The 11416-nt window shown below is 45.9% G+C and overlaps 1 long non-coding RNA gene across 1 annotated transcript; it reads left to right on the top strand.

Annotated features, from left to right (window-relative positions):
• The first annotated feature begins 367 nt into the window (after positions 1-367).
• Positions 368-7178, top strand: LOC120099128 (uncharacterized). The gene is made up of 4 exons (XR_015646253.1): positions 368-725; positions 1978-2145; positions 2870-2910; positions 4250-7178. It is a non-coding gene; the product is annotated as an uncharacterized LOC120099128 (long non-coding RNA).
• The last annotated feature ends 4238 nt before the right edge of the window (positions 7179-11416 follow it).

Here is an 11416-nt window from a genome sequence, read left to right as displayed (position 1 = left end):
GAGAGACATGCTGTGGTTGTCTAGGTCATACCCCCACATTAGTGGGCACAGCAGGACTATGGCTCAGATTAGGGAAAGTGCCAAGGTGCTAAAGTCAAACAGACCTCAAAGGTTCAAACTGTGATCCACCTAACAGATGGGAGGACCTGGGAAACTCTGCTGGTTCACTTCCTCTACAATAAAATAAACAATATACAGTAGAGATGCTTGGCTACCCACCACAGATACACACTGCTCCCACCAGCCAGATGGCCTACCAGTCAAGGATGGCAGGCCCTGGAGCCGATTACAACTGTAACCCTAGGCAGATTCAGCTAGCGCTTTTTCCTAGTCCCAGACACACCCACCTGTTGGCACAGCCTCTGGCGATGGCCCGATGGCAGATGGAGCAGAGCCCACGGGCTCACAGGATCAAAATCCCCATTATCTGGCTGTTTGCTTACCCTGCCCTTGAGAGAGGGTTGCAGTACAGGCAGGAGAAGAACTTTCACTGTGATAACCCCAAAACTTGGGCAATTTTATTAAAGCGAGAAAAAAAATGTCTGCTGCAAGGCTGCTGCCGTGCAATGCTGTTAGTGCCCCTGGCCTATTTGGCACATGTGACCTGGTTCACTCCTGGCCTTGAGCTACACACTAGGTTCGTGGAGTGGACAACGGATCTCAGAATAATCCCTTTATAGGGAAGGAGTTACTACCGGGTGACCAGTGGAGCAGCTGCTTTTCAGGTAACCGGGGAGGGGAGGCATGATCTTGTAGTTTCACAGAGGAATATATAGCAGAAGTCAGTATCTGCCTCACACTGGGCAGAGCATCAGAAAGGTCCGGAAGCAGCCAGCACAGTGGGTGTAAGCTGTAAGCATCCTGGGATGAGCTGATGTGATGCAGGGAGGCAGGGGGATGTTTCAGGTATAGCAGTATGGATAACAGCAGCCACCAGAAGGAAGCAAACCCTGGGGAGTGCTGCTGGCAGGTTCGGTTTGAACCTTGACCTTTTCCCCAGGAGGTACTGCTAGGCTTCCAGGAGTGTGGCAGGGTGTAGACCTGCAGGGCACTGGGAGCTGTCTGGGACTGGAGTTTTGCCAACTGCAAGCTCAACCTCAAAGTCCATCCTGGACTCCAGCAGCCACACAGGGGGAAACAATGAGCCGATTGTTACTAATATAGGGTCCATGCTTTGGGTCAGATGAAGCTATGTATGGTCTCCCATCTGATCGAGGAGTCAGTTCGGAGGCTACATAGGAAGAAATTGAGTTGCTGGGATGCTTATTTCAAGGACAGGTTCTAGTGGCTGTGGGAACTTTTGAGAATGATGGGGAAACCTGTTTATGCATTCAACCAGGGAAAAGAAAAGCATGTGGATCAGTGTCTAGCTTGCCATCCACAACCCAGACAGGTTTGTGTGTGTGTGTGTGTGTGTGTGTGTGGTGTGTGGTGTGTGGTGTGTGGTGTGTGGTGTGTGTGGTATATGTGGTGTGTGTTATGGTGTATGTCAGTGTCTAGCCTGCCATCCACAACCCAGACAGGCTTACCTGTGTGTGTGTGTGTGTGTGTGTGTGTGTGTGTGTGTGTGTATTTGGTGTGTGTATTTGTGTGTGTGTGTAGCTGTGGTTCAGGAGCCCAGAGAAGTTTTCCAAAGCCAGCAGGAGACTTAGTATAAAGACAATATATTGGGCAAAGAACACGATCTGGTCCAGGACAACTATGTACCAATGTTCCAGCCACGCAGAGCATCCTTGGCTCTGCCTCTCTGGTGTATGCCACAAAGATCAAGCTGAGCTGTGCCTCCTATTCATGTTTGTCTCCTGGGCATGTATGCCATGCTTCATGTCACTAAGGGAGAAAAGCACCCTGACCTCCAGCCTGCAAGCTTGCCTTTGTGTGCATTCCCTGGGGCAGGGACAAAGGGGGGCGGGGCTCAGAGGATGTACAACAGGAAGAATCACCTCCTAACCCTACTGATGAATTTATTATTTAAAGGATGAGATATTATGTGGGAAGCACCAAGGAGTTCACTGGCTGGGTCTGTGGCCCGAGCGGGCATCCGGCAGGAGATAAAGCCCCAGGGGAATCTGGGAAGGGAAAGTGGTATGAAGATGGAGCCTTCATGGGGCACACCTGCAGACCTCAGACAACATGGAAACACAGGTATCCACAGACCACAGCCGCAGGACAGATTGGTGGGGGAGGGGAGGAGATCTAGGATTCAAGTACAGATGTGTAATGACTGGGGCCACTCTGACAGACTGCAGGTGAAAAGCCAAGCAGGCAGCCTTGCACACAGAAGAGGGGTGTGGGGAATGGAGGGGGGCAGAGAGAAACATTAACCAAGTGGCAAGGTTGAGATGCTTGTCTGACTGTTGCTTTGGGGAAAGTTGATCTTACAAACAGACCCACCTGTTCTCCTTGTAAAACTTTATTTGGGCTGTTGCGGAACATGTTATCAGCGCTTGTTTAAACATTCCACTAAAGATCTGGGTGGTGTGTGGGGCGGGGAGGCACTGCAGTCACAGGTCTCCAGTTTTCAAATTTGGAAGCTTCTTTCCATTTCTTGGGAGGAAGTTTAGAGGTGGTGCACCTATAAGAGCAGGAGAGAGTTTTTCTCTAGATTCAGAGTGACTCCAGGTCAGGTCAGGCCATGCCACAGCAGTCGCATTTGTGGGCATGCAATTTAGTTATTTCTCTCATCGCTTTGACAGAAGCAACATAAGGAAGTAAGGGTTTATGCTGGCTCACAGTTTGAGGGTACAGTCCACTATGGTGGGGGAATCCTGGCATCAGGAGTCAGGAGGCAGCTGGTCACACTTTATCTCCAGTCAGGAATGAGGAGGACGAATGTTGATACTCGGCTTGCTCTCTCTTTTTTATTCAGTTGGGAAGGAACAGTCCCTGAAATGGCACCATCCATTTGAGGTGGGTTTTCCAACCTAGAAACTCTCTGACATATATGTCCAGAGGTTTTCCTCTAGGTGATTCTAGACCCCATCAAGTTCACAATCAATATTAACCATCATAGCACATATCTATCAAGAAAATTATTTTGATTTGCCACAGATGTTTCCAAACTCAGTTCTTTTATTAAAAAAAAAAAGTGTTACTGCCCCACCTCTGCTTTCTCCAGACGAATGGTGGCAAGTATGACTAAGGGAAGTGTTCTGTTTCCTGGGAACAATGAATGGAAACCATGTTCTTTACAGTCTCGGCCCAAATTAAAGCTCCTTCCTGTTGGGACAGCATCTGATAAGCTGGCCCAGGATGCATGTGATCCACTGTTTTCTGTAGACAAGCATCACACAGCAAGAAGGCGGTAAAGAGCATTTGCTCATCACTAGTAAGAACAGACCCTCTTCTTTCTCTGCAAATGCTAGTCCATGAATCTGCTTCTTCATCCTCCTCCTCCACCTCCTCCTCCTCCTCCTCCTCCTCCTCCTCTTCCACCTCCTCCTCCTCTTCTTCCTCCTCTTCTTCCTCCTCCTCCTGTTTCTCCTTCTTTGGGATAGTGTCTAGTTATGTAGCCCTGACTAGTCTAGAACTCCCTATGCAGATCAGGGTGGCTTCAAATTCACAGAGATCTGCCTGCTTCCCACGTGCTGGAATTAAAGGTGTGCATTTCTCTAGAAAGCTGCCATTCTCGTCTGCTGTACTCCTCTTTTCTCAGTTGCCTTCCATTTGAACTGCTCCACCCTGTGTCCTGACCATGTGTTGCCCTGCCCACTGACACCTATACCTTGTCCTGTATTTCTTCTGCTCATTCTGATGAGTAGCTCTATGCATGTAGATGGGAATTCCTTCAGCAGAAACCAAACAATGATGGTAAGAGTTGGCTCGCCCAGAATTACAAACAGGGGAACCATGGACGGTCAGGAAGCAGGCTCAGTCCCAGTGCTGCTGTGCTCGGGAATTTAGAGCACTAGTGGCAGATTTTAAAGGATGAGCATGTTGGAGCTTTACAAAGTCATGGGCTGGTACCAGCACAATCATTCTAACACCCGACAGTCTGAGGGCATGGGTACTAAGTGGTGCACCCTGGCATTCTTGTGAAGTCTGCCCCCAGCTACTGGAACCAGCTAGAAGGGGGAGCCGTTCCTGTCTACTTGTTTCATGGAAGTTGATTCAGAATAGTCACCCATTTGGTAATCTTCAACTTGACAGTCTTCCCCTCCCCAGCCTATTACTCCTGAGGAGGTGAAAACCTAGATGATTCAAGTGATACAAGCCTTTCAGTGATACAAGCCTTTTCTGTGCCTTGAAGGTAGACTTCATAAATCACAGTGCGGTTCCACAGAAGCAAATGAGCTGAAGACACGACACGGTGCCATGTCAGGACAGGGATGACTTATGGTGGCGTCACCTTGGCCCGATCCTCCTGTGCTCTGTGGTTTCCATGGAGACCAGCATCAGGGGTCTGCTTCACAGGAGCATATCTGTACATCAGATCTGTTTTCTGTTTGCTATTTAAGAAAGTGTGTGCTTCATTAAGATGTGCCACCAATGTTTATCTGATCCACTGCTGCTGATTTATTTACTATTCTCAATTTCACTGGGTCGTACCTGCCTTTTGTGCTTAAGGAGGAACTTAACTTGAGCATAATGCAAATTGCCTCTCACTGTTAAAGTGACCATCCATTCTCTTTTCAAACTCAGGGAAGAATGTAAGCTCTACAATCATTAATAATTAATTTATAATAAATTATGCCCAAAATGTCAAACAAAATAAGGATGAACTCACAGGGTTATGGTGCCTTGGGAAATGAGATATTCTTACTGGGTTTTGAATGATGCATAATAATGAGAATAAATATGTCAAGATCACATTCAAGAATTATTTCAATTATTTCAAAAACTGGCTATAGGCAATTCTACCTTTTAATGGGTCCAAATAAAAATTAGTATTAGACTCATAAATTCATAAAAAGCAGTGAAAAATATGTGGGAAATTATTAAATTAAAAAATAAATAGGATGTGTATGATAGCATTATGAGATAGCATATGAGAGGGATTACATCACTGACTGACGTAGCTGGGTACGACATGGACGTATAGGAATGAACAGCTGTGAAGATGTAGAGAAATAACCACACAGCCATAAAGGAACAACAGCTGCAGTACTAAGTCTAATAGGAAAGTTTTCATGAATTGAAACTCAGACACCCTAAAATGTTCACATGTGAGTATTAGAGTCAGCGCAAGAACAACGGCAGCTTTGGACAAGTGGACTGGGCATTGTAGGATGCCATTGTCCCTGGCATATTTTATGGATTACACTGGAAAAAACTAGCTGAGGTCCCTTATGATCTTGATGTTTTTACATACGCTTTTACTAAGTTGGTTCCAAACTTCAGGAAAAGACAGAAAAAATCTGAAACAAAGAGTCCAGAGATGGGAGGTTGAAGTTCTGTCAATTTTTAAGTTACAATGGTTTAATAATTAAATCTTCATTGTATTAGATAAAAATAAGATATAAAATAAGCCAAAAAGTAAGAGGAAAGCATAAAACTACAGATGGGCACCAAAAGATGTGGGAAATTATTAGATTAAGTTACAACTCAAATTATCATTGAAAAAACTACTATGTGGAATATGGCATTTGGCAACTGTGTAGCTGCTGATAAAAATATGAATGATGAACTTGCTAATTAGGTGAGCCAGCATACACCAGTGACCGTCCATGCAGGAAGCTTAGGAGGGAGAGCGGAGGTCAATTTTCAGAAAGGAAAACAGCTACAACCATGTTTACTACCCTACAATACCTATAGCATGTTTCAAAAGGAATCTAAATGCATGAAATATTTCAACATTAAAACCAAACACCCCACACACACACTACACACACTACATACACACACTACACACACACTTACACTACACACACACTACATACACACACTATACACACACACTATACACACACATACACTACACACACTACACACACACTACACACTACAGGCACACATACTACACACACGCACACACTATACACACATATACAGTACATACACACTACACACATATACAGTACATACACACTACACACACACTACACACTACACGCACACATACTACACACACACTACACACTACACACACACTACACACACACTACACACACACACTACACACTACACTCACACATACTACATACTACACACTACACTCACATATACTATATACACACTACACACGCATACTACACACACACACTATACACACACTACACACTACACTACACACACACTACACACACACACACACACACACACACACACACAAAACGGCAATAGAAATCATGATCAGGGAAATTGTTCTTTATAAATTCAGAACTAAGTGAAGAATTTTCTAACTAAAATCCAAGCATAGAGAAAGGATTTTTAATTTCAGCTACACAAAAATGTTGACTTACTCATGAAAATCAACCATTAGCAAATTAAGAAATCAAAACAGGCAGTGAGGAGAAATAAAACATTTTCATTGCTATTACAACCCACACCCTTAATATATAGAACTCCTAGAAGCCAGTAAAGAAAGAAGAATATCAAGAACGCAATAGGCAAATGGCTAAAGCCTCGGGTGGACCTTCCAATAAAGGGAAATAGACGCTGTGCCTCATCGATAACAGCAAACCCTTCAAGCTAACTGAATTGCAAGACTTCCTTATATTATAACACTCAGTAAATGAAGCTAGGACAGAGGAATCTCAGACACTGGGAGGCTAATTTTATGCATGTCTGACCCTGGGCATCATGACATGCATGCAAGACTTAACTTGACTTATTGTGACAAAATATATGGGATATGTTGGTATTAATAAGCAAACATAATAAGCATAATACGTTGGTTCATTAATAAGCAAACAGTGTAATGTTAAAGGTCTACAAGGCATCAGGGCACGGTGGTGTACACCTTTAATCATGGTGGAGGCAGAGGGAGCTCTGTGAGCTCAAGCTAACCTGGTCTACAGCGAGTTCCAGGTCAGCCAAAGCTACATAGTGAGACTCAAAACGAAGCAAAAGTAAACACGAAATATGCATCTACTAAAAACAATGGAGATCCTCTTTGTGTGGTAGGCTCTTCAATATACTCTTGTTCATCAGAGCATTGTGGTGTAGTACAGTTTATATAATATGCTACCATTTGTGTAAGACTTAGGATGAATACCTAAATAAACTGATTGTTATATAAAGGTCCTGGAAATCAGTCAGAAAGAATTTCTTACTCTGAGGGTTGTGGAAAGTGTGAATGGAAAGCAAACTGTACATTATATGTTCTGGTGTTCTTGGTTCCTGATCCCTGTGAATTACATCCCATTCAACAATATCGACCTAATATTCAAATTTTGGAGTATAAAATTCTTTTAAACTTTGTACACTTTCTGTGAAACTTGCAGCCTCATTAACAAATATTACTTTCCCAGTAGCCAAACTCAGCTCCCTTTGACTTTATGGACCACTCATTGTGGTGCTATGAACAATAACCTCAATTTTATATAGTATTTGCAGGAGTGACCTTCGAACACCATGGAGTGATTTCCCCCACCAAACGACTTTCCACTTCCTCCTTTACTCTCTCTACTTTGCAACTCATGATGATGAAAGCCACTTCCTAAGTAATTGCTAGGATCCCTGATTTGAGCGGCTTCCTGCAGCGGCTCCTCAACTGGCTTCCTTACTAACAGTCCCCAGGACACCAGGAAGTCAGGAGCTTCCGGATGCCGCCTGTGCTTAGCACACCCAGGCATCATTCCACGGTTTGCAGGGTGTCGGGCATGTGGAAATACTGTGGCTGAGATCAGCCTGCTTACTCTGGAAGGCAGCCTAGTCAGGGCAGGTGGAATCTGCAGCTTTTTGCAGGATGGCAAAGCAGATATCTTTGCCCTGCTGTCAGTCTCTGATGCATCCTCCCCCTGGAAGAGCTGTTTCAACTCAGACATTTGCAACCTGCCCAGAGCTTTCCTGGAACCAGCAAGGAGCCAGACAGGAAAAGATGAGTGCGGAGGAATCAAACCCATTGGAGTATGGAAAGTTGCAATAACGTCTGGTGGAAGATTGGGTTTCTGTGCTGACCTGGCGATCTAATAATGTCCCTTGGTGTGACCGGTGTCCTTATGTTGACACAGCCCGTGTGTAGGTTAAACCCTGTTGGACCACAGCCTGATATCCTTACCTGCGCGTCCTTCTCTTCTCTGGTGACTGTGAGGATTAATTCTGATAACATGTCTGGGTCAGTGACATGCAGTGGAGGTGTGGGGTGACATGAGTGGTGGCTCACAGTCCGGTGACAGTTGCCTGGGTCCCTCCTGTGGCCTCTGTGATCTAGTTTATCACCCTAAAGCTTCACTCCGAGGCCAGATTTCACACACACACACTCCTTTAGGCCGGAAGCGCTCTGGCTTTGGAAACCTAGCAGCCTTTCAGGGCCCCATTTAGTAGCCCTGCACTTTGCCTGATCCCTATCAGCTCTTGCCTTGTCCCTTGGCCACCCATCCGGGCTGGGGCCCCATGGTCTCACTGTGGTCTCCTGAGCCTGAAAGTTGCTGGAACCAAGCATTGATCCCCCCAACCCCCACCCCTCTTGCTTACACTGGCATCTTGAGCACAGACATCAACCTCTCAACTGGACTTTCAGAGTTTGGCTGAACTGTGACCTTGTGTGAGCTGGATTGTGACTCATCTGAGGTCAGTTTGCTCAGCCAGCAGCTGACTGTGGTGACTTGAGTCAAGTGGATATGGAAATGGTTCCTTCCTCTACATCCTTAAGGGACCAGAGCATATTATCCCGTGTGTTCCAAAACGGAGGAGCGGAAGCAGTGGAGAACGAGATAAAAGCACAGACGCCGTAACTGCAGACTCAGCAGTCTGGCCTGCACAGTTCCGGCACTGAAGCACAGCCCTGGGCCTGTGGGTAGCCATGAACACTGTACTTCCTGGCAGCCCGTAAAGGGATCCCTTGCCAAAAATAAAAATTAAAAAAAAAAATCATGAAGTTGGGTGACTGGGGTAGACTGGCTGTTTCAGGGTGGCACACAGAATGTCGCAGGCGTGCTAAGAATGGATTCCTGAGCGGTTCTGAAACCCCAGGTCCTGAGTTTCAGAGCTCCTTCACTTGGAAAAACACAAGGAGATCCGGGCACAGGACTTGAAAGCACTGGGGGCTTCGGGCACAGGACTTAAAGGGGGTGCAGAAGAGCTGGGTGGAGGGAGGGCTGTGAGGTGATGCACCGGATATTTAGCACCATCTGGACATGACCAGCACTTAAGGGAAGCAATATTCCCACCATTTGTCAGCCTGTGAGTATCACACCTCGTGGAGGACCCCTAAGGTGTGGCTTCACACCTCCTGTTCCCACCACTGACTGACACAGCTCCCAGCAGCTGAAGATCAATATATAAACACAGTGCAATGTTCCCAGTGATTTAGCAGACCCCTCAGCCATTAACTTAGGTCCGAACCTCATCCTGGACCCAACTAAAGAAGAAAATCACCATTAACTTTTCTATCATTTACAGGTAATACAGGAACAAGCACACACACAAACAACAACAGAGCCAGAAGCGTAGACTGCCCAGGTCCAGATGGACAGTCAGGATTCTGACTCCAGCAAGACTGACAACTAACACAGAGGCTCCTGAGGATGGGTCAGCATAGGACCGTGGAAAATAGCATGTCTTAAGTGGGAAGTGAGGGCCACAGCCTGTGGAAGGGATTTATCTCTAAATTCAGCACTATGAGAACTTTACATGCTGACATATGAGCAAGGCCTAAGCTACTCTCATAGGCTTGTTAATTAAGGCCAAAACAGAGAGACTGGAGGCCCCTGTGCCCACTGTCCCTGCATCACCTGCAGACCCTACCCTCTGCTCTGACAGGTTTCCTGGACCTCATACTCTTAAGGACTGGCCTTAGTGTTATAGCCTTCCCCTCAGCCTGTAGACTGTAGCCCGTTCTTGCTCATTCTGTATTTTTCTGGGCTATTTCCATCTCCCTGCCAAGCTGCTGGGAAGGTTTTGAGATTGCATTTTAAGATTTTGAGATTATAAAGTTCATTTCTGGGATTCAGGGGAACTGTCAGTGAACCATCCAGAGAGCCACTTAAGCAGCTAAGCCAGAGCCCAGCAGATCTCCACAAAGACAAGGCTGCTGGCTGAGGACTAGCACTCCCCTGCCTCCTTCGCAGGGGAGTGAGTTCCAAGTTTTCTGGACTAAGTTTCTGACCGTCCTCCTAAATGGAGTCAATAACACTGTCTTGGGAGTACTCAAAGTCCTGAGCAATTAATGATAGCAAAAGCTTTGAAAATATGTAAGCTTTCTGGAAAGGTGGCATTTGATATTTATAATGGCAAGTGTATGCTTACAAAGCTCCATCAACTACAGCCATTGGCTGGCGCAGGACTTAGCTTTATGACTAGCTGTTTTGAATTGAGCATATTTCATTTCCGATTAATTAATTGATGTGTCAAGGGGACATCCTGTATACATCCAGGGTCTTATTTGGAGAACATCTGATGCAATCCAAGACTTATCTTAATCGGTCCCAGTTAATTCACATGGGCTCTCTACAATCCAGACACAGCCCACAGAAAAACTGGTTCCTCCAAAACCCAAACTCTGGAGGTACCACAGTGATTTAGTTTCATTAAAATTACTTAGTAGGGCTGTAAACCAAACCACAGACACTCCCTTTTATCTGTTGTAAAGAATTTTCTTTGTTAGTCCCTAAGAGCCAATCCCACAAGGGCGCCCTGCTTTGGCAGAGTGTTGGCTGACTGACTGTGGTGTCCAGGTGTGACTTCTGACTGCAGCTGGGGAGACCGAGCGAGTGGTTAGAAGCCAGTCTCCACTGCAGGTCTGCACCCCTTCCTCTGCAAAGCTCAATCAGTTCCTTTAGACAAAGGGTTCCCCTCCCCCATCAGCAGTATGGTGATTGGTGGTTGGTTAATAGTGACCTTGCTACCTCCCTTATTCTCCTGTCACCACCACTAGCCATGCTGATGTCTCCCCCAAAGGGATTAATTCACACAGTACAACCCCAATCTTCCCTCATGAAGATGGAACAGATTTCAGACTGTGATTGCTCATGCCTTTCATCAATACAGAATTAAATGAACGGAAGGCCGAGCCTTCAGGTGCACACAATGCCCCACAGCCCCAGTGGCCGGGTGCCAGCGGTCACTCCCCACTCTTGTCACCCTGGATCTACCTCTCTGTGGCCAGATGAACAGGAAAGAATTCATTTTCCTGGAGTCCTGAGAATTCACAGGCGACGGCTTCCCACACAGCTGTCAGATTACTTAGTGAAGAGCGCCGCCCTGTGTCTGACTAGAGAAAACACAATCAGGAAATGGACCTAGGAGGTTCTATAATTCCAAATCCAGCATCATTGCATTCCAAGGTGACTTCTCCTTAACATGGGTTCCTGAG

This window comes from Rattus norvegicus, chromosome 1 (genome assembly GCF_021556685.1).
Source record: "Rattus norvegicus strain SHRSP/BbbUtx chromosome 1, alternate assembly SHRSP_T2T, whole genome shotgun sequence".
Classification (NCBI taxonomy): Eukaryota; Metazoa; Chordata; class Mammalia; order Rodentia; family Muridae; genus Rattus; species Rattus norvegicus.
Note: the sequence above shows the minus strand (reverse complement) of the source record. Positions and strands in the feature narration are given on the sequence as shown.